This window comes from Cavia porcellus, unplaced genomic scaffold (assembly GCF_034190915.1).
Source record: "Cavia porcellus strain 051 isolate PalLab524CR breed Dunkin Hartley unplaced genomic scaffold, mCavPor4.1 scaffold_38, whole genome shotgun sequence".
Classification (NCBI taxonomy): Eukaryota; Metazoa; Chordata; class Mammalia; order Rodentia; family Caviidae; genus Cavia; species Cavia porcellus.
The window spans coordinates 5715982-5740695 of record NW_026947521.1 but is presented as its reverse complement, the minus strand read 5'-3'; the positions used below and the strand labels follow the sequence as shown (position 1 = coordinate 5740695).

The 24714-nt window shown below is 35.4% G+C and overlaps 1 protein-coding gene and 1 pseudogene across 12 annotated transcripts in view; one reads left to right on the top strand and one right to left on the bottom strand.

The window, feature by feature from the left end:
• The window catches only part of Peak1 (pseudopodium enriched atypical kinase 1), a 305892-nt gene that overhangs the window by 92466 nt on the left and 188712 nt on the right, over nucleotides 1-24714 (bottom strand). The window lies entirely within an intron of this gene.
• On the top strand, nucleotides 9572-9718 carry LOC111755154 (small nucleolar RNA SNORA2/SNORA34 family; annotated as a pseudogene).

Genomic DNA, 24714 nt, shown 5'->3' with positions numbered 1-24714 from the left:
CTTGTGATCCTCCTGCCTCAGCCTCCCTCAGTGCTGGGATTACAGGCATGCCACACTGCATTTAGCTTTATTATCACATTTTTGAAAATAAGAGGTAAGTGTCTACAGATTAGCAAGAAAGAGTTGTGTCTACAGATTAGCAAGTAAATTTACAGTAAACATTCAACAATTTATTGGCACATAAGTGAGAGAAAATAAGTAACTGTCAAAAGGTTTGATGAAAGAAAAACAAATTGAAACTAGAAATTAAAAAGAAAAAAAGGGCTAGCTAGATGGGGTTGGCACGCTAATCCTAGCACTCCAGAGGCTGACACAGAAGGATTTCAAGTTTAAAGCCATCATGGGTTACATATTGAATACAGGGTTAGCCTGGATTATGTAGCAAGATCTTATCTCAACAAAATCGCCTACTCACCCCCCCCAAAGTCAAGTCTAACATAACCTTTTTATCTTTTTAATATAAAAAGTTATGACATATAAAGTATAGAAAAGTCTACGATTTCTATGTACCTTCAGTTACTATTGTAAGCATAAACACTAGCAAAAAAAGATTTTCACAATACCCAAGTGAAGTTAAGACTACATCTATTTTATCCTGATCTTATTTCTTTACCCTTCAGGAGAAAATGCTTTTCATAGGAGAAACTATCAAACAGCCTAACAGATGGCAAGGGCATTGAATCAAGTCTAATTTGGGTTGGATTCAAGTTCAATTATCTGGAGACAGGAAGGCAATATACCTATGTTAACATCAAATGCTTAATACTGATAAAAATGTTATAAAAGTATAATCTGGTAGAAAGCTTGTAGGACTTAAAAAAGCCCCTCAGTCTAGTTAGTTACTAAACTGTTGCAAAGTCACACACTCCTTCTGAATCAGGATCTTTAATCTGTACAATGAGATGATGATAACTCTGCCTTTTTAGAAGATGCTGAGGAAAACACCCAGTATTTCATGATTTTTTTCCTCCAGTGAGTGTGACAGACAATGTAATAGTCTCCAAAAATATCCATATTATCTCCAGAATCTGTGAAATTATTATCATGTATGGATTCCCCCTTAGGGTCTTTGGAAAGAATGTAGTCTTATTGAAACCTGAATTCTAAACTGGGTGTGGTGGCTCACACCTGTAATCCCAGCACTCGGGAGGCTGAGGTGGGAGGATCCTTGTGAGTTCCAGAGGAGCCTAGGCTACAAAGTGAGCACAAGGCCAGCCTGAACTGCATAGCGAGACCCCACCTCAGAAAAAGACAAAATAAATAAATAAATAAATAAAACCCTGAATTCTAGCTTGAATAAGTCTCATACTTATTTCAGATTGCTAACCCCAAGAACTGAAAGATACGAAATCTGTGTTGTTTTAAACCACTAAGTCTGGGGAAATTTGCTACAGGGGAAATAAGGAATGAATACATCTCAGCTTTGGCATTTACCTTACCTATATGTCCTTGGGTTATTTATTTATATTTCTGAATGTTTGTTCTCATTTGTCAAATAGGAATTAGTAATACTAACTATCTCTGTTACAAATATAAAACAGATAATTGAGTACTTTTGAGTAAATGATAAAAGATGGTAACTATTCTTGTATCACTTTTTTTGGGTATTGGGGATCAAACTTGAAAGAGTTTTGGCCCAGACAAGACACTGTAGCCAGTGAAGCCTTAGAGGCGGAACCAAGGAGCTCCATCTTCCCCATCCCTAGGAATTTACCTGTGATTCCATCTTTCCCACCCCTAGGAATTTACCTATGGTGCCAAACAAAGACCAATGGGCTACCTGTACATCCCTCATGCCCCCTTAGGTTCCACCCCAAACCGAGGCTATTTAGGTGCTCACTCCACGTGTTCCATGGAGAGATTGCTGACCCCGGGGTGGAGATGCCACACCCCAGGGGATCGGGAGTGTCTCTCCCCACATTCTCAAAATAAAGGTCACTTATATTTCATACTTCTTATCTTTTCAGCCACCGCTGGTCCCCCACAGTTCTATCAAAACTCACAACTTTGTGCTTGCCAGCAAGGTGCTTACACCACTGAATCCCCAGCTCAAGGTGGCTATTCTTATGTTAGAATATTTCTCATGTTATAAAAGGCAATATAATGCAATTATTTTTCAAAACCTACAGTGAATTCATAGACCCCCTATATATAAGAAACGTTTATTAAAACTTTTATTTTATTAATATTCTATTGAAGTAGAAGCCAATGGCTTGCTCTCTCACACTATCAAGGAAGAAGAAATATGTGTGTAATGTTTAAAATCCAGGCTACATTCAGCATAAAGTCAAGACTCTGTCTGGACTTTGTCCCTAGATTATTTCATTATCTTTCAGAAAAAGGACATTTAAGCCAGAAAAATTTTGATGACCAAATATAATAAAGTTAAAGCCTGGCATGGTGGCACATAGCTGTAGTACTAGCACTCTGGCAGGCTAAGGTAGATCTCCAGTTCAGGAGACAGCTTGGATTACTAAGTAGGTTCCGAACTCAAAAAATAAAACATAAAGGGCTGTAGGCATAGTGTGAAGGTCCTGGGTTTAACTTGGGGTGGGGAGAGAATAACATTTAAAATAGGATGCTAGATCTCTATAGTCTCACTTCTTTATCTTACCAATAAGAAAGAAAAATTCATAAGGAAATTAAGCAAAAGTAACCAATATCAGATAATTCACAGAATGGATCACATTTTGGTTCTCTTCCTCCAGATCTGTGCTACTCTGATAGAGATCAGCAAACTGGTCTATAGGTCATATCTGGCTTGCTGTCCGTTTTTGTAAATTAAGCCTTATTGGAACATAGGCATGCCCACTCATTGATATATGACCTACAGCTGTTTTCATGATACAAAGGCAGAACTGAGTAGTTTTAATAGATCGTGTGGTCTGCAAGGCCTAGCATGTTTGATCAGCCCTTTACCAGAAAGTTTAATGACCCTAGTGCTCTAGGGCATGTTGTTTCTCAAGGTGGGGAAGCTTATTTTATCTTATAAAATGTTTCAAAACAATGGATTTTAAAAATAAACTTTCAGCAGAGTTTTAAGACTGTCACACAAATAAAGGAATAGGATGGCTTAATGTACCATACAATATTAAATATGGATGAAATTCTGCACACTGCATGTTCTATAGCTCCACTAATACACCAAGGAGGGCAGTTCAATTCTGGCTAAGTAATGTTAATTTAATACCAGCAAAATTACTCATCTCAGCACATAAATATGAAGCAAAATACTATAAACATGTCTGATCACAATTTACCCTGAAAATGGATCATTAAAAACAATGTAAAACATTTTTTTCTTCACAGGTATTTCATAAAACATTCATTACTATTTATTCAGTTGAGTTTCTCACTCTAGTAGGATTATATACTTTTATAAAACTAACATTTTCTTATGATCAAGTATGAGGAAGAACAATTATGGGGTCTGAAACTATTTTCTTCAACAAAGGAATTTCTGAAAGATCACAATTCCCTATGCTAAATATATTTCTAAAGTAGCTTATTTGAAGTCAGAAAAGACTAAAATACAATTACCTGGAACCCTTCATTAACTGGAATATCATTCTATCTAGTGCTTTTAAGAAAAAGAACAAGATATGTAAAAACCAGGCTGTGAAGGAATGGGGTAAAATGATCTCTGTTCTCAAAAATGTTAGACTGGTAGTGGAGTGGAAATGTGTGCATAAAATGACAGAACATAGAAAATAATCAGTAGTAGCTGAAGACTTGAATAATGTGGATTTCTGGGAGTTCAAAGAGATGAAACCTTGCCCCCAGCGGAGAGAATAAATGAAGGTTTTATAAATAGGTGGCATAAGCCTGGATTTAAAGGATAGACAGGATTTCCACCCCCCATATTCATTAAGGCATTATTTACATGCAATAAAATCCACTGATTGCAAGTGTATAGTTGGATAATTTTTTAAATTTATATATAGTTGGGTAATCATACAACAATGAAGACGTAGAAGAATTCTCTTACTCAAAAAAAGTGCTCTATGCCTCTCTGCACTTGATTGGTTGCCCAGAATCACAAGAATATCAAACTGCCTATTACTAGCTTGGAAAAAGACCAAAATCTGGAATATAGTTTCTATCTAACAATGTATTTCTTTCACATGCTCATAAAACTGAGAATTCACAAGTTATATCATTGTTAAGTCAAGGATTACATTACCTTATTACCATTTTAAAGACAGAAGAATGCATGATGTCCCTGTTTTCATTCTCAGTATTGGTAACTTGTATCTTATTAATTTTTCTCCCCAAAGAATCAGCTTTTGATTTCATTGGTTTTCTTGTATTTCTAATCTAACTGATCTGTTATTACTCCTTTCATTGTTTAGGTTCAATTTACTTTTCCTTTTTTAGGTTAGTTTTTTTTTTTTTTAACAAGTTTAGATTGGAGTCTGGAAAATATTTTCTGTTAAAGGCTATAGCAAAAACCAGTTTTACAGTCGAATGGTTTCTGTCATTAGAAGTATGAAAGTGACCACAGACAATATATACACAAATGAGCAAGGCAATTGTACCCTGATTCCTCAAACTCCTCTCCCCCAGCCGCTGTCTATAAAAACAAGCAGTTGGATGGGTTTGGACCACAGTACATAGTTCGTTAATTTTTGTCTCAGATTCATGATTTGATAAGATACGTTTTTTTAAAATTTTAAAATAAATTTATGTGCTTTTTAAAGTCTAATTTAGAAATCTTCACTAAATCCAAAGTCACCAACACACTCTTCTGTATTCTGTAAGTTTTGTGACTTTAGCTCTTACATTGAGAGCTATGGTCCACAGAGTTAATTTTTGTTTTGGTGAGAGGTAAGAAGAGAGCTGGACTTCGGAAACTCTCTCCATACAGCTAACTGTTCAAGATATTATCCTCTACCCATTAAATTACCCTACTACATTTCTTTTAAATTAAAAAAAAAGAAAAGCCAACTATGTAAGAATGTATCTATTTCTCAATCTTTTTTTCCTATTGATGTCCTTGTTTGTCAGGTCTGTCTGTCTCTTCCATTGTGGGGCACTGCCTTGATTAGCATAGATACCCTTAAAAGAACTTAAAAATCAGATTAATTAAAAACCTTCAACTTTGTTCTTTTTTAATTAATGATTTGGCTTTCTAGCCCTTTTGCATTTCAACATAAATTGTACAACTGTCTTATCAATTAAATCATTGATTCCTTCTTCTGTCAGCATTTCTCTCCAGAAACAATTTGTGGGGGCATTCTGTAAATTTTAATATGTTTTGTTTAATTTTCAGCTTAAAATATTTTTGCACTCTTACAATGTCTTCTGATCAAATAAAAACTTATGTGTTTATTATTTTGTTATTGATTTCTAATTTAATTTCATTGTGGTTAGAAATGAACTATGTGTGGTTCCAATCTTTTTAAATCTGAGATTTGTTTTCTGGTCCAGACTATAGTATATTCTGGTAAATGTACTGTGTGCACTTCAAAAGAATTTGCTTTCTGCTATTATTTGGTGCATTGGTTGATGAATATCAAATGGAGTGAGATGGCTAAAAGTGTGTTCAGATCATCTATGTGCTTGCTGGACTAATAAGAGGATGGTGTTAACATCAGCTATGATTCTAAAACTATTTTGCCCTTTGATTCTGTCAGTTTTTGCTTTTTGTATTTTTGAAGCACTATTGTAAGAGTCAAACATTTTCATATGTTCTTGTTGAATTTCAGTTCAATTTTCTTATATTTTTTATACTTCACATTATTATCGTTGTAATAGTTGTCCCTAGAGATAATATATAACCTTAAATTTTTATAGTCTGGTTATAATCAATGTTAGACTATTTCATAAACCCCACAAAATAATGTAATTTTAGTTATATATCAAGAAGTTAAGATGTAAAATAGTTTGAAAAATACTTGACTTTTGCCCAGATAGTCAATATTTCTGATGTCCTTTATTCTTTACTAAAGATTCAAGTTTCCTTGCAGAATTACTTATCTTCACACTGTAATGCTTCCTGTAGCATTTTTTGTGGTGAAGATTTGGTAGTAAATTCTCTTGGTTTATTTTATCTGAAAATGTCTTTATTTTGCCATCATTACCAATAATAAGTTCACTACATATAGTATAGAATCTATGTTGACTATTTTCTTTCAGCCTCTTAAATACTCTGTCTCACTCTCTTTAGTCCTCACTGGTTTTAATTAATCAGATTGCTGTTTCTTTGCATGTAACATGTCATTTTTCTTTTGTTGCTGTTTTGCTTTTCAACATTTTGACTATGATAAGTTTGGCAAGGGTTTTTTCATGTTTAACTGACTTGGTTAAGTTTATTATTTTACATTCCCATCAGATCTGGGAAAATTTCAACCTTTAGTCTGCTCCATTCTTCCCTCCACTCTTTCTGGTATCCAGTTACATGGACATTTGACCATTAAATACCATCTAACAGATCTCTGGGGATTTGTTCATTTCCATTCACATCCAGTCTTTCTCTCTTTCATCTTGGATAATTAACACTGATCAACTCAAAATCATTTACTCTCCTCTGTGCATCACTCAGCTGCTAAGTCTATTCAAGAATTTTTCATTTCAGAAATACAGTAGTACCTCAGTACTTGTTGTTGATTAGTTCCAGAAGGTGTGATGAGTATCAAAAATGACTTTTTTTGGTTGGAAAGAGTAGTGAGTCGTGAGGCAACTGACACAAGTTCTAGCTTGCATATTAAGTATCAAACAAATGGTGAGAGAGGAAAAGAAAGTGCTCTGTACTATATAACTGCATGTATATTTAAGTGTATAAGATAGAAAATGATATCACAGAGTTTTATTGGATCATTGAACAGAACTGTTTGCAGTATCATTGATGGAATGTCCACTTTACAAGCTTTAATTTTGTGACTTGAACAATTATTTCTAAGATGACAATATGTAATCCATTAACTAGTAATTTCCTACTGTTCATTTTTTTTTCTGCAAATCTGTATAACTTGTACCCTTTCTCTGCTTTTTTTTCTTTTCTCCTTAAATAAAATTTTAAAAAAAAATTAAAAAAAAAAAAACAAATGGTGAGTATTGGAACAAATTTTTTGAGTTAAAATCCACAAGTACCATATTTGATGAGTTTCAAAGCAGTGGAGTGCCAAGGTATGACTGTAGTATTTTTCAATTTTAGACTCTTCATTTGGTTTTTATCATTGTTTCTATTTCCCCATAAGTCTTAATTATTCTGCTGAGATTTTCATGCACTGAAACACTGTTTTGTTTATTGTTTGTTTTTCTCCCCTTCACTGATAACACCTGTAAATTATGTGGCAAGTTTGAGGCAACCTGGGCAACTTAGTAACTTAGTGAGACCTTGCTTCAAAATCACAGTAAGAAATTATATGAACAGAGAGATGAGAAATATTGCTGGCTTAGGTAAACTATGTAAATTGATAAATAACAGGTAAATCTAGGAATATGGTCTATTTATATTTTATGCAGAAGTATAATATAATCATATCTGTAATTTTAGATTAAGATTGATCTATGCATACCATATAAAATGACTTGGAATATGAAGAATGATTGGAAGCAGGAAGATTAATAAGGAAGCAGTTCCAGAAGTACACGTGGGAGGTAATAAGGTACTGGCAGAGGGAATAGAAAAAAGAATAGAAATGAGATGATTCAGCAAGTAATTGATGACCCTGAAATTCTTCAACAGTCTGAATGAGCATAAAGGATTAAATTTTACTGTTACTGTATTAGGCAGCGACTATACTAACTGATTATTTAATAGTGAATTATTATAAAAGTAAATCAACATAAAATTATTTGTTTATATGCATGAAACATTCATTAAGTGAGCAAAAATTAGAGCTTGGGTTATAAGAGCTGTGGAATCTGACATGATAAAATAAGTGCTGTTTAGTCAGGATACACCTATACAAGCAGGAAATTAAAACCAATCTTATTTCCCAAACCTACGTCCCAACAGAGTATTAAGGAGTCATTAATGCAAACCTAATTATAGGGCTGTACATGCTGCAGTCCCATCAGTGTCCTTATACACCAAAGGACCTAGGACCAGAAAAGAAATAAAATTTTTCTGTTTGGGAATACTGTAAGTAAAAATTACTTTCAAGCTACCATTAACACAGAATAAAATTCCATCAAAACAATAATAGTACTTAGAAAATGCTCTTTATCTTCAAAGCACTTTACCCTCATTAACTAATTAAGACTCCTAATTCAGTGGTTCTACTCTAATTTTAAACTACCCTAGTTATATACTAAAATTTATTTATTAATAGGCAATACTCTTTTTTTTTGAAACCAGGGATTAAACTCATAACCTCACGCTTGCCAGGCAGGCACTTGTGCCACTGAGCTAAATCCCCAGCCCCTAATAGGCAATACTTTTAACAGTTGTTAAGTAACTTTCTTACTCATACAATTTTCTTACATCCTGAAAAGAATGCAAATAGCAATATTCCTTTCTTCCACAAAAATACGCATATTCACAAAGGTTAGCAATTTAAAACAAAAGTAAAATATAACTGTATTTAGTTTTTCAACAGATGAGGACCCTAAATTTAACTGTCAGCATTACAGGGGTTGGGGGAGGCAGGAGTGGGAGATGGGGATGAAAGATGGCCATGACTAACTAGTAGATATATAGGTCAAAGTGTGCTCCCTAGTGAAAGAACTGGTGGTTCAAATGTTTCAAGAGAAATTTGGTAAAATATGATGATGAAGATCTTGGTAAAATTGTACAGTTTTAGGAAAGTTGGTTAATAAAAAAATGTAGTAAACATTGAAATTTGATAAGCTTAAAATTGCAACTCAATCCAAAGCTTCAAGGTAGAAGTACAAATTTAATGTCTGTAAATAAAGCTGCAGTCCTGTTGCTAGAATATGTTGCTGGTTTAGGATATCCTTTCATTAATACATGAATAGACTGATAGGTATATGAGGAATTTATGCAAAATACCTAAACAAAAGTAATTATGGTACTGCTAGTACACCACCTCATTAATATTCAAAGACACTAAAATTGAAAATGAAAGGAGGAACTAGTTTACATCCATCAAATAGCTCTAAAATGAAAAAGTAAGTCCACGCTTAACTGTTATTTAGGCAGTGGTATATTCTATACATGTCTAAAAAGCAGTACCAAAAAAGTGTTTTCTCCAATAACAATAAGGAAATATGTACCAAAACATCCCCAGACCACAAAGAAACAGAAAAGTACATTAAAATATACATGTCTTTTGATCTTGCAGTTAATTTCTAAGAATTTATCGTAAAGGCAATGATATATATTAAAAATGGGGGTGTGTGAAAAAACAAATTAAGATGTACTATGTGCACATATCGATCTCCCATAAGAAATGTAAACATTATGTACTACAAGTATGTACTAATAAAAATAAAATAGAAAATGACTTGCGACCTTACAGTTCATTTCTAGGAATTTATCTTAAAGGAAGGCAATGATATGCTCAATTATATATATGTATAAATAAGTTACAGTGCTACTTATAGGGAAATGAGAGGCAGACTCAATGTCCCATAATAAGGAATAGGTAGATTAAGACAGTATCTGGCCCTGAATCAAGGCCGGCAGCTTCCTGACGCTGTTGGCTTCAAGCAGGAGCCTAAAGAGATGTCTTTCTCTCTAAAGAGATGGTCTGTTGGCCATTTCAGAACTTGGGCAGTGAAATGGTCAATCCATTAGAAAGCAATGGCTTGAAGCAATCTCTCTCCCCCGGTGAGTGGTTGTGAGCATGGCAGGCTGCAGTGGCCCAGGAAAGGAGCCACCGGCGTTTACTGGAACCCACGCCATGCTGGGACCTGGAGTGCCGTGAAACCAAGCAACTCTTCCCACCCTGCCTGTTTTGTTTAGTTGAACTTCAATATACATGAAACTATGGACAGCTATTTTGAAGCGAACCAGAGACTCTATAACAGACATTAGTGACTTCCCTATTGTCTGGTTTTGAAGACCTAAAACGCCTTCCTCTTTCTGTTCAGATCAGTTTTATATGTGCTGTTTTGTATGAATTCTCTATATGTGAAGACATGGACAACTATTTGGAAGAAAATAAGAGAGAATATGATAGACAGTGAAGATCTCAGGTCATCTAGCTTTGAAATTTGTATCTCTTACATTGCTTTCTTATATCCTATTTTGTTCTGTTTTGTTGTGTTTAATTTTACCCCCTTTAAAAGAAAAATAAAAAAAATTTTAAAAAGATAATATACAATGTATAATGTGACAAAATATTATACAGGTAATGAAATGAAGATGATTATGCAATTGAAAATATTCATAAAGTAGTCCTACATTTAAAAAGATTAAAAACTATATACAGGCCAGTTGCTGCGGGCCAAATCTGTAATTCCAGCTACTCTGGAAATTAAGGCAGGAGGATTGTAAGCTCCAGGTCAGCCTGGGCAATTTAGTAAAACCCTGTCTCAAAAAACATGTGGCTGACTATGCAACCACTATGGAAATAAGTGTAGAGATTCCTCAAAAAACTAGGATTAGAGGTCCTATTCAGCCCAGCTATTTCCCTTTCTGGGTATTTTCCCTGAAGAATTAAAAACACCACAGTGATATATGTGCTTCCATGTTTATAGCAGCCCAATTTGTAATAGCTAAATCTTGGAAACAAACCAAATGCACATCAACTAACAAGTGAATAAAAAAGATGTGATATTTTTGTATGATGGAATACTACTTAGCTATAAAGAAGGATAAACTCGAGACATTTATAGGGCAATGGAAGCAACTTGAGACCATACTCATAAGTGAAATAAACCAGACTCACATGTGAGAAACAGCATGCTGTCTGTCTCCCTATTGTAAGAAGCCAAAAGAGTAAATCACAACAGATATTGTGAAAGGGAAGCAAATATCCAAAAGAAAAAATAAACTGGGATGAGGGAAAGGAGAAAAATGGAGGGGAAAGGAAAAAAACATATATTAGTTAAGATAGTTATACTACGAACTGCTATTAGTTTGTTGAAAACTTTTGTGGCTATATTGTTTGATCAATTTTTATGCCTATATCTTGTAATAAGAGCAACTACTTTGAAGATAATATGCAACATACTAACCATTGTTGCTCTCCTACAATCTTATTTAGAAATTTTGTACCATTTTTTAAATTGCTTTAATTTTCATTTTAAAAAAATGTCTCAGTGGTTGAGCACTTGCCTAGCATATGCAAAGTCTTGGGTTCAATCCCCAGTAGAAGCAAGAAGGGGAGGAGTGCTGAGGGGTGCAGAATAGTGTGGAGAAGCAGGGAGGGGAAGGGGAACTATGTGGAAAATAATCCCAAGTTTGCTAAAAATAATATACAATAAACCCAATTTTAAAACTATTGAAAGGCTAATAGTTATATGGAAATATACACTTTCCAAATTTTTATCAAAAGTATATACTTTATTTAATATTTATTGCTTTCATAAACAGAAAAAAAACAACATCAACTTACTAAAAACAGTTGTGCATGCCCTTTACCTACAGGCAACAGACTACTCGAGGTAGTCTAGATCTGCCAGGCACACAGAGATGCTCTGTCACTGCAGTTCTGAATGAGCCCAGCTAAGATCAGTCTGACATTTATCATACAGCCAGTCACTTGGGAGGGACTACATTACATTGTTATGAGTTTGGGGACCCAAATGACTGCCCTGTTGCAGATTGATGCTAAAGTAAGATTATGTGTGTCCTAGGCAAAAGCTGTTCTCTCGAGGTGAGAAGGTAGTGCATTAACTAGGTTTTATATTAAATGTCTTCATCATTTGTGAGCAGCCAGATGGTTGGTAATATGTGTAGATATTTTGAAACATAGGCTGGCTGATTTCAATTAGTTTTGAAGTAAGACAAATGATAGTGAGGATCTGCACTGCTAAACCCAGAGATACTGAGAGAATATTTTCTTACAGATGAATAACCCATCAGCTAGCGTTCTCATTGATGTAATCTAGCTAATAGATTTCCCTGGAACACATGTGCTGTTGGAAAGAACCTCTGCTAATGAAGCATCTAACAGGGCAAACATTTTTATGGTTATTGTAAGAAAGCAGTTAATATGAGAAAGCAAAAGAGAAATTTAAAACCCCATTAGAAACTATATGATTGTATTTCAGAATGCAACTAGGAAGTTTTGTGAAGGGTTTTGGCAGCAAATAAAAATAGTTCTATGATAACCTGCAGTAGTTCAGTGCCAAATCAAAGGTGCTGCCTAAAAAGATTAGTAGTAACTGAACAAATGTTGGCTTTCTGAGTATATTAACGTGTAGTGTCAATTTTGTCATGTTCCTCAAGGCGCTAGCTGTGTTGTTGTTCCTGATGGCTTTCCTTTGACCACACTACTCAGAAAAAAAAGATATAGCAAGAACACTATTATTTAGGTTTATCTTGGACTAAAAAATTCAGATTAGGATAGAAAGGAATTATTTCGTTTCTTAGAAATAAAGTTGAGAATTTAAAATTCAATATCCTTTCCATTACAAGAATTCTAATGGACATTCAGCAAGGCAATTTGTCTTTTAAAGTAATCAAACAATTTTTTTTAAATATGAAATAAAAACATAAAAGTAAAAATATAAACAACTTTAATCTTTTATTTTCTTTTCCTGAAAACAATTCACAACTTTTATTAGCTACATTACTAATACAATAAATGCCTAACAGAGAATTAGTTTTCAATGCTTGCTTCATTCCATCATGGTCAGGGTGCCTATTAAGTGTTAAATGCCGAGACTTCCGGGAGAACATGGCGGACAGATAACAGCAACTGCCGGAGGCTCTCTGAAAAACTAGGCTCAGAAGCCAGGTATGGTGCGGACTAAAGAGACATAAGCTGGTGGAGTTATGCTCTGCTGACTCAGGAACTAACTCGGCTGAGAGAAACCAACTTGGAATGCAGTCCTGGTGCTAAAACAGGAACAGAAAAGCCTCGCTGCCAAGGCTGGACCCCGCGCCATTGGAAGCTGCGATTTGGGTTTCCCGCCGCGCGGTGGCTGGCTGCCTCTACATCGGCTCGGCAAGGAGAGAGACGCGCAGAAACTCTGGGAGCGGGAGTCTGCGAACGGAGTCGAAAACAGGACGGGCAGGGAGGCATGTTCTGACTTGTGGCGAGGTGAGTGAGAGAGGCTGACACTCAGCCACAGTTTGAGCCACAGTTTGACTCCAGCAGACTTTCTGGGCCCGAGCAGTCCTGCGGGAGCAGGGCGCGGTGGCGACTCCAGCCACACATTCCCCTCTCGGGCGGGATTGGTGAAAAGTGCCTGGCCTGCGTGACGCTGCCGGCGGACCCCGTAGGCTGTCCCAACCCAGATCCAAGAGCCTGACGGTGGCCGGGAGGGGAGACGCGTAGGCTGCCTGGTCCGTAACTCCCTGGTGCGCAGCGGTGAGCGGGAACACCTAACTGGCGCAATTCGATCAGGCTGTGGCTGACTGGGAGAGAAGCTGGGCCTCTTATATAAGCTTGCATATATAAGGAACAGAGAAGAAGAGGCAGCATGGGAAGAGGCAGCAACAAGAAAGGCTCCTCGGCCCCCAATTCTGAGAATCAGGCAATAGCAGACACCGCACCAATACACATAAGGCGCCATATAGAGAGCCTCATAGACCAATTCAGGAATGAAGTTATCAATGACCTGAAGCTAGAAGTAGGCAGAATAGTTAGAGAAATGCTAAGTACCACCCAAGAAAAAACAGGTGGTGGAATGGAAGAACAGAAAAAAAGGGGAGAATTGTTTGATGGAGAAAACAGAGAAAGCATAGAATACGTGAAGCAGGTTCAAAGGGACTACCAAGATACTAAGAAGTCTATCGAAGACTGGCATAACAGCTTGAAAGAAACTAAGGACAGACTATCTGAACTGGAGGGCAGACTTGTAATATGGGAGAATGAAATGAAAAACTTCTTAAAAATAACAAAGAAACAAACAGCAATAATACAAAGACAAGAAGATGATAAGAGGATCCATAACTTAAGGATTAAGAACATAAAAGAAGAAGTAGGGACACAAACAAGTGAACTACAAAAGCTACTCACAGAAATAATCCAGGAGAATTTTCCTAATTTAGCAAAAGGTAAAGATACTCAGATGTATGAGGCATACAGGACCCCAGCCACCTACAACCCAAACAGAGCAACACCCAGGCATATAATAATAAAAATTCCAGAAATTCAATACAAGAACAGAATATTAAAAGCTGTCAGAGACAAGAAACAGACCACTTACAAGGGAACACCCATCAGAATTACAGCAGATTTCTCTGCACAAACCATCAAATCACGAAGAGCGTGGGGGGAAATAATTCAAGCTTTGAAAGATAATAATCTCCAGCCAAGATTGAGATATCCTGCACAACTATCCCTGGAAATTGATGGAAAAACAAGGTGCTTCCAGGATAAAGAGGAACTGGGGGAATTTGCAACCACCAATTCAACTCTACAGAGAGTATTGCAGGATATTCTAAAAAAAGAAAAATACAAAGAATCCAGAAATAGTGGAGGCCACAACGAATGGAGCAGAGAACAAAGTGAAGAAGACAAACTGACAGCTACTGACAGAATAAGAGCTCAACAGAAATGAGACAGAGAAGATTGGATGATAGGAACAGCTTTTTTGGAGAAAATTACATCTTAATAGGTAATACTGATTTAGTATCATCTTGTTTTGAAGTCTCATCTAGCTTTTGTCCTTCTGTCTCCAATGGTCTAAATAGGTTGTATCTTACTGGATTTTATTATGTACGATAGTATAAGCAAAAACCTTTTAAAGACAAGGAGATTATACAGAAACCATTGTTCATTTTCTGTTAGTCGATTTGAAATACTCTGTAATGCTGTCATTCTCTTAAATGGTTTTACATTGTTTTGATATACTTAATGCTACAGTATACGAAGTTGTACTCAAGGATTTCAAGGAAAGAGACAATATGGTAACTACTTTTAGGTCAGGATTATCTGGTGGTGAAACACTATTCTGCTTAAATGGTTATGTTTTGATCTGTGCTGTTTCGTTGTTATGCCCTCTTTTATCTCAATCTCCACTCCATTATTTACTTTTTTATTTTTATCCTTTTAATTAAAGGAAAAAAATAGCAGGATATATTATAGTAACCCACTTTGACTTTCCATTACCTCGATTTAAAGCCCTGTATTACTCTCACCATCTGGTTTTAAACTGATGTTCCCCTATTCTGTTTTGCTGGATAGTATCAGGTTCGAAAATTTAGGCATCAGCTGTGAAGATAATGAGATTCATTATAACGCCCATTCTCGTTGACTTTTATCTACTTTTGAAGACCTACAATGTCTCCAATGTTTTGGTTTTGTCGGTTTTATTCTTTACTGTTTTGTTCAATTGTATTATAACTAACGATACAGGCAATTCTATTAGAGATAGCGGGAGGCATTATGGTAACCATTGTTGATCACCTTGTATTATGTTTTCACATTATCTATTATGTCCACCCTTTTGACTTGACCGATTCTGTTCTGTTATGTCACATTTGGTTTTACTCTCTTCCAAAAAAGTAATAAGAACCGTGGAAGCAATGAAACCCAAAATGTGTAATAGTCATTGTACAAATGAGAGGAAAAGAAAGTTCTCTAAACTATATAACTGCATGTATATTTAAGTGTATAAGATAAAAAATGATATCACAGAGTTTTATTGGATCATTGAACAGAACTGTTTGCAGTATCATTGATGGAATGTCCACTCTACAAGCTGTAATTTTGTGACTTGAACAATTATTTCTAAGATGACAATATGTAATCCATTAACTAGTGATTTCCTACTGTTCATTTTTTTTCTGCAAATCTGTATAACTTGTACCCTTTCTCTGTTTTTTTTTCTTTTCTCCTTAAATAAAAAAAAAAAAAGATAGCAAGATAAATTATGGTAAAAAAAAAAAAAAGAAAACAAGATTAATGAATGTAGATTTTTAAGAAGGGAGACTACATGTTTTAAATGACCAATGCATTTTGTATTTTTCCTACCAGTCTAAATAAATAAAATATCTTTAAAAAATTATGAAGGTTTATGTCTGATGATATGGGCAGCTATTTTTAAGGTAATAAGATATATTGTGGTAACCATTATTGATTTCCTATTATCTTGTTTTGAAGTCCCATATCACTTTCATTGTTTTGTTTTGATTCATTTTATTGTGTTCTGTTTTGTTTGATTTTGTTATGTCTTATGGCATGGACAGCTATTTTTCAGATAACGTGAGACCTTATGGTAGCCATTGTTGATTCTGAAGCATTATCTTGTTTTGAAGTTCTGTATAGCTCTCATTGGTTTGTTTTGATTGACTTTATTCTGCTTCATTTTTTTTTTTTTTGGTCTTGTTCTCTTTAAAATAAAATTTTAACAAAAGAAAAAATTAAAAAAAAAAGTGTTAAATGCCTGCTAGATTATTGGCACGCAGTACACTATGCCAGGTGTCTAATGTAATCATTGATATTTTAAAAACCTTAACATTTTACAGACTAAGAGAATTTTCCTTTCATGTTGGTATCAGACACTAAGAAATTGAAGGTCAAAGAAATCAAGTAACTTGGCCAAAGTCACAGAGCCCAGGTCCTATGTAAACATTCCTTTAGTTAAAACAGAAAAATCTGTTAGTCAACTGGTCTCAGTGATTATAAATTTTTCTGGCAGGAGAAGTTACAAAAGATTTCACCGCAGTGGACACCATAGCCCTGCACCAACAATGCTCATGGGTCCCCCTATAACGGGGGCACGCTCTATGTGCAATTTTTTTTGCTGGTAGGAAAAAAAAGCAACAGTTTGAAGTGGCAAAATAAAGGGCACACAGAGGTAACCTTACAGAGTAATGAGAGAGTTGCTAAAAATAAAAACTGTTTAGACTTGCTATTCAAAGTAGAATTCACTAACCAGCAGCATTGCTAATACCTATATGCTTGCTGGACGCACAATCTTAGGTTTCACTGTAGTACTACGGAACCGGTTTGTGTCTTAGTACATACACGGCAGTGCTGGGGACTGATCCTGGCGCCTTGCACATGCTAAGCACTAAGATACATCTCCAGTAAAATAATTTCAATTATAATTCAGCTGAAAGTGATTAGATGAAGGCCAAAGCTGGTCTAAAGAGGTAGAAATTAGCTTACATCAGTAAAGCCTCTAGGAACTATTTAATAGATGTTTTTATGCAGACTGGCTCTTAGTCAAAATCCATGATATGTCTTTAAGGAATTCTCTCCAATCAGTTGTAAGCTTTTTTTTTTTCTTTCTGCTTTATTGTTAATAGTAATTTAAAAGATCTAAGTAAAAAAAAATCTCAAAAATGTTTAAAAATATTTATCTGTTTTCCTACTTCAACATCAAGACTCCAACCAAAGAAAAACAAATTCAGATCAAGATACTGACAACCTTTTTTTTTTAGGCAAGGTCTCACTATGTGGCCTAGGCTGGCCTTGAACTCACGGTGATCTTTCTACCTTAGCCTCCTGAGTGCTGGGATTACAGGTATGTGTCGGGATTATAGGTGTGTGCCACCACGACCGGCTATCTGATTTTTAAATGACATAAAGTCTGGCTCGCCCAACTAACATAATTCATGTTAAAATGGTAATAAAGTTTTCATAATTACCTAGTTTTTACTAGCACATTGCTCTTCTGTCTGACAGAAACATCCTTCTATGCTTTCTTTCCAACCTGACTGCTGACCTTGATTTTTCTCTGATTTATCAGATGGGCAAAGTCTGCCTAATTTGGGTAAGCTCTACAAATGCTGTTTGAGGAGGGTCAATTAGTTCTAAACAAAGACACTTGGTTCAGTAAGCATCTCCTATGGAGACACTTCCTACAGGGATAAGCCCATATCTCCTGTTGTGCTCTGGTGTACAAAGGGGCAAAGGAAGCTGGGAGCGAATGCACACATTACCAGCTGGAGTCCCCAGTTTATCATCTCTGACAGCACTTACAGGAGACTTCCACTGAGCTGCTACATCAGCAATTTCTACAATTTTGCTGAATTATTCCATTTGTAGGGAGAAGATGTTTTAAAACACCAATCGATTGTGAAATCTGGATGATTATTTTGGTCCTGCCTGTCTCTTTTCTCTTCCATAGTTACACTTTCCAGGTCTGGACTGCCCTGGCAAGTCTCCAGCTGGTGTTTTTGCCTCTCTGCCCTCCTACTCTCTCCACTAAAATAATAATCACTAAATACTAATCATGTACCTTTACTTATCTGTTAACTTATCTTTTGACTGAAGAGACAGTCACTAAAATAATAATCATGTACCTTAACTTATCTATTAAAGAGGTTCCCTATTCTTCAACAAATCAAAACTCAAATGTCTTAGCTTTTGGGTTGCAAAATTCTCACCACCTCAAAGCAATGACTTTGTTTTTTTTTAACCTTACTAATAGTATTTTGAAGTAATTTCCAGGTTCATAGTTAGAGAAGTTGGAATTTCAGGCCAAGTCATCTGATTTCATAGTTTTAAGCTCTCAGGCATCTCCCTACATTGTCCTTGTTAGTATGTGGCTCTTATTCTGCACCTGTATAGGGCATGTACAAGTCATTCTCTAGGACAGCTGATTTAACTTGTATCTTCCTCCAGCCTGTATATGGTAGATGTTTCCTAACATAATTCACCAACTGGTGTTACACTGGGACAGGTTGCAGTTAAATAACGCCAAGATTCCAACTGCTTAGAGTCAAAGATCTCTTAAGGTACAGTTTGTTACTTATACCCTCTCTAATATGGTTTCTGCTTAAAAATAGTTATAGCAATCAGTTGTCCTATAAGGTTTTCTGGCTCAGAAATATGCAGTGGTGCAATCTGAGTAGAGGCTTACAAAACAATTTGTTGTGTATGAGTATATATGCATGCGTGCGCACAGGCTGAGTATGGCTTATCTGAAACACTTGAGACCTGTGCTGTGGATTTCAGACTGTTTGAGATTTTGGAATAAACACATATTCATAATGCCACAGCTTGGTGATGCCAAGCTTAAACATAAAATTCATTTATGTTTCATACCTTATATCCACAGCCCGAAAGCAAGTGTATATAGTATTTTAAATAATTTTATACATGAAATGAAACAAAGTTTTAAGGAATAGAATTTTTCACTTGTGGTTATGTCAGTGCTCAAAAAAATTTAGATTTTAGAACATGTCAGCTTTTGAATTTTTGCATTAGGGATATACAACCTGTGTGCATGAACGCACATGTTTGTATAAATTTATATATGTACAAATCCTAGAACTAGGACACATCAAGCATGATGCTATGTAATCTCTAGCATCTTTGATGTTTAAATTTAAAACATTAAATACACTCACTGTATTCTATGATGAAATCCAATGAAGTAGATAAACAGGAAGCCTCTTGAGTGAGAAGACATTGTGAATATCCATTTCATGAGAAAATGCAACCAGCCATGGTCTTGATAAATGTGATACAAAGTTTATGTAAATTAAATATTTATGTTTAGTATTATGGTTTAAGTACTGAATCCTTAACTAAGAACATCAATACATCCTTTTTAATTCTGTCAAGTTCACGGTAAGTGAAAATAAAAGGATATTTAGGTAATGATGTACAGACATAAGAGGCCATTACCAGGAAATAGAATAGTAGGTCTCTTTCTGATCCTGTTGTGGCTCTCCCCCCCCCCCAATAGTGCTAGTTAAATATTCTGAACACATTTCAAGTAAAACCAAACCAACCTTGGTTTTGAGCTGTGAGGTTTAAAAAGACATCTGAAACACTATCATTTACAAATCCGCACATACTGACCCATTGCCATATGATGATGAAGTTGCCACTTTGGAGAATTAGCATTCATATCTTCCTTCACTGACAAAACCCCACTGTCCTATAAGTGAGTTTGAAACTAGCAAGTTTTTGTCATTTCATAATATAGCAATGTACCTATTCTTCAAATAAGACAAAGAATAACTTTAAAACTAACTCCACAAATAATTAGCTATTCCAGAAGATGTCAGGGAACTGATGACCACAATGCCACCTTCTTTCTCTGCCACTGCATTCTAAGAAGCCCAAATGCACACTTGGAGGAAAGTTCAAAGTGTATAAACTGGACTAGGCGTGAAGATAGGTCAGTGATAAAGTGCTTGCCAAGGGGCTGGGGATTTAGCTCAGCGGCATAAGCACCTGCCTTGCAAGCAGGCAGTCGTGAGTTCGATCCCTGGTACCGATAAAAATACGAAAAAGACAAAAAAAAAAAAAAATAAAGTGCTTGCCAAGCATTAGCAAGGCACTGGGTTTAATCCCTAGCACTATCCCTCCTCCAAAAAAGCAAAAAAAAGTTTTGAAGTGCTACATAAATTCTCTTTTGATGGGCATCTGAGATGAATACATACTTCTCAGACAAATTAATACACATGCCAAATAAATATATGAAAATATGTTCAATATCACTGGCCATTCAAGAAATGAAAATTAAAAATCACACTGAGATATCAAGAAATCAACCAATAACAAATGCTGGAGGAGCTGTGGGGGAAAAGGAACTCTTCTCTACTGTTGGTGGGAGTGTAGACTAGTGCAACCATTGTGGAAATCAGTGTAAAGATTCCTGAAGAAAACTAGGATTAGAGGTCCCACTTAATCTTAACCCACTATTCTCCTTCTGGGTATTCCTCAAAAGAATTGAAAACATTATACCACAGTGATATATGTGCATTCATGTTTAGCAGCACAATTTGTAATAGCTAAATCTTAGAAATAACCCAAATGCCCATGAACTGCAGAATGGATAAAAAGGATGTGGTATTATACAATGGAATACTACTCAGTCATTAAAGAAGGCTAAACTGAAGGTTTTTATAGGTAAATGGATGCAACTATACTCATAAGTGAAATAAATCAGACTAGCAAATGTAAACATTGTACGGTCTCCCTAGTGTAAAAAACTAAAGGAGTAAATAAGATCCAAAAAGTCCAACAGTTATTGAGAAAGTGAAAAGGGAAGAAACTGCTCAAAAAGAAAACTACTGGGATTGGAGAAAGGAGAAATGAAAGGGAAATGAACATACATATATGATAAATAATACTACTACTAATCATTGTTAGTTTGTTAAAAAGAAATTTGTGCCTTAATTGTTTGGTCATTTTTTCATGCCTATATTTTGTAATCTGAGTAAATACAGGTTACACAGCCATGGATTTCATCTGAAACATCTCTATTTTTAAAAAACAATTCAGTACTTCTGATGTACACAAAAGAGGGAATGTGTACTTACTACTAGACTGGAAAAAAACCCAGGACAATATAGAGGTAATTTTTCACTTTGTAACAGAGCCATGCATGGCTTAATGAGAAGGCTATGCATGAGAAATGTGTGGTTAGGCAATCCTGTTACACGAATTTCAGAGTGTGTTTAGGCAACTAAGATGGTGAGGGAGGGTATCACAAAGTGACACAGTCTAATGGGATCATCCTGTATATGTCCTTTGTCATTGACACAAACATTGCTACATAGCACATGACTATACTTATTTTTCAGAAAATTTATCCTGACTCCATATTTGGCACTGTGATGAAATCTTACTGTTTTCTATCCGTGTAAAATCCCTAGACATGTAAGTAGGTTAGAGCAGAAAAGTGCTATGAAGCACATTGAGTGGAAAAGGAACAGCAGGTAGGGATTGATGTTCCACTAATAATCTGAAAGATAAACAATTTACAGGCTGAAGAAGTAAAAGATAGAGAATATTGTTCTAATAGTAATACAGTACATATTTTGGATTAGACAGGGAAGAGTAAAACCATATAAATAAATAGAAAACATCTTAAAAAGCTCTAGGCTTAATCTTCAGAATCTTATAATTTATAGAAATGAAATTTAAACACTGAGATACAATCCTCTCCAAAATGTTTCACGCTATTTTTCTGCAGAAAGTAAGAAAAAAAATCTCATAAAAAGTATTTCTATTGACGAAGAACATAAACTAATGTTCTCTATACATCATTATTTTATCCACTTCATAAATGTTTATAGGGCACTTACAACATACCAGGCACTTTACTGCTTCTAATCTTTTCCCAGCTGCATTATAAGACACACTCTTCATGCGGTAATATTTCTAATCTTGTATTTTTTTTTTGCTGGGCTTACAAAAAGTATAGGCTACCAGTCCTGTTCTGTGTCACGACAGGTTATCACAAACCTGAGTTAATAATAGTCATGTTAGATAAACTGCTGTGCCTGCAACTTGTCCAAAGCTTCTGATAGGTAACTTCGTTTAAGAGGATTTGATCTACACTAGCCCTGGCCTGGTTACACCTCATCACATGGATAAAGACACTGAGGTGCAGAGGGGAAAACAACTGGACTGCAACATCACACATATCCTCAGAGCCTGCTGCTGTCTCACACTCCAGCACCAAGCCTGAGCAGATGGGTAGATTTCAGGCAGGACTTTACTATGACACTGTTGTTATTTTGGCCCTTCCTCCAAAAAAATTAAAAATTAATTGCATTTTGTGATTGCTTTGGTATGAAAACAAACATGTTAATAACATACAGTAAACTATTTTGTCCAATATTAAAAGGTGGTTTCATTTTGATTTTAAAAGACAATAAAGCATTTTAGCATTTTAGTAGACCCTTAAACTTAACAAAAGCCCTAGACCCTGAAGGATAAACTGGTTTTGGCTGCAGGATGTTCATCCGACTGTCTAAACCAGCAGCACTTCCTTCTAGGGGATGTGCTCTACTGCAGGGGACTGCATGGGGCTTCTCTCTGACTCACCATGTGCTGGCCCTAGAAAGCTCAGCATTTTATTATCAGGTTACTCCAGAGACTCTCATTCCAGCAGCTGAAAATCCACTTGCTCATTCTGAAGCAGAGAGTCCCTTAGAAAACCACTTCCAGAATGACTAGAGTAACCAACCCTACTGCAACTAGAGTGGCTGAGGGTAAGAGGTGTTGCCAGTTCTCCTTAGATGTTCATCCATTTTGAAAAGCAGCATATAAAAGTGGAGGCTGTCACTCCCACAGTCTCCTCTGACTGCATTTACTTAGGGTCCCTATGCATGAGCCCCGGTGCCAAGCTCTTTTCTGTCTTAGTATTCTCTGACTCCTGACCCTTTTGACCACATATTCTTTTTCTTTAGTTGTTTCTCATCTTTCATTCAACAAATATTTTGTTGACTACAAAATATTTTGTGTCACAGTGTGACACAGTGTATATAAAGATTACTAAAAGAAGACATTGCTGTCAAAAAGCTAATTTCAAGTAAGGAAGAGAATAATAAAAACAATCTTTAAAACAAGGAACAATACTGTATCATTATGAGGTACTTATTGGGTGGAGAACGTATCTAGAAAGGTGTCACGTAGCTGACAGCATTTGAGACGATTCTTTTTTTTTTTTTAGATAATTCTTATTAAGGGAAAATTATTCAGATCTGAAAAGAAGGTAGAAAAAAATAGCACAGAAAGAAAAAAAGTGTGGAATATAGTTATAAGACAGCATGAAGCACAGATTGGTTTATAGCATGCAATACTAATATGAAATGAAAAGCAAATTAGGAGCATAACATAAACATCTAAAAAGAAGACTAAGATCTGGAACTTCATTTTGTACTTTCATTATATTCTCTATAAACCCAGCTTAGCATTAATCTTATATAACATTTGGCAATTGAATTTATCTCCCAGAGAAAAGCATTAACAATGCATTTAAGAATTCCAAGGTACCTGCCCAAATGCATCTAATAATTACAGTAACACTACAATGATACAAGGTACTTGGAAAAAAAAGCCTCCACCAAATTCACTACAAAACAGTGGGTTAAATGAGAGCAGATTTGGGGGAGAAAAATTATAATAGGCCTTACTAATTTCACAGCACTTCTTTCATTGAAGCTTAGAAATAAACTATACGAAAAGATAACATAAAGTTTCAATAAAAAAGAATCTTTAGTGGCTTAGGCTGCTCAGTCCACTTATCATCAAGTTTTTTAAGTTGCATGTAAATTTAATTGAATACAGGAAACTGTAATAGCTTTTCAGGCAAAGGAAGGCAGCTAAAATACAGACAAAGCTGAGCTGAGAGCAAGCTGCCAAGTTAGGTAGAGACAGTGTTAAAGATGACATCTGTAGTTTGATAAACTGTCCAAATGGAACTAAAGAATCAGAATTTTTCTTGTAGCAAAAGTTTTTTTAAAGAAATGTTTTACCAGTATTTTAATATTCCATATAAGCTACTACAATGGATTTAAAGACAGATATACTATTAGATGCTATAAAACAACAAAGGAGTTTTATACAATTAAAATATTACACAGACCTATGGAGTCTACCGAGTAACTACTAGAGCTAGAAAAAAGATTAAATCTGAAAGAATAAATCCAGTACCACTCCCACACTATCTCTGAAAGTAAAACTTTTAGCTGTTTCATTTTTCCTAATGTATTTCTTAACTTTCTCTCAAATACAGTGTTCTCAAAACCTCAAGAGAATGAAGGGCATCAGAAACCCAATAGTAAGAACACACTGACAAAGAAGGGCTAGAAATACAGACTCAAACTTGAGGGTTTAACTTGCAAGTCACTTAACTCACTTTAACCAATCATAAGATCTCTGCACTGAACATATGTGGTATACATAAATACAAGGAATATTATATATGAATCATAAGGTAGGGTTAAAAATTAGTAATATATAGTATTATTTCTATCAAAAATTT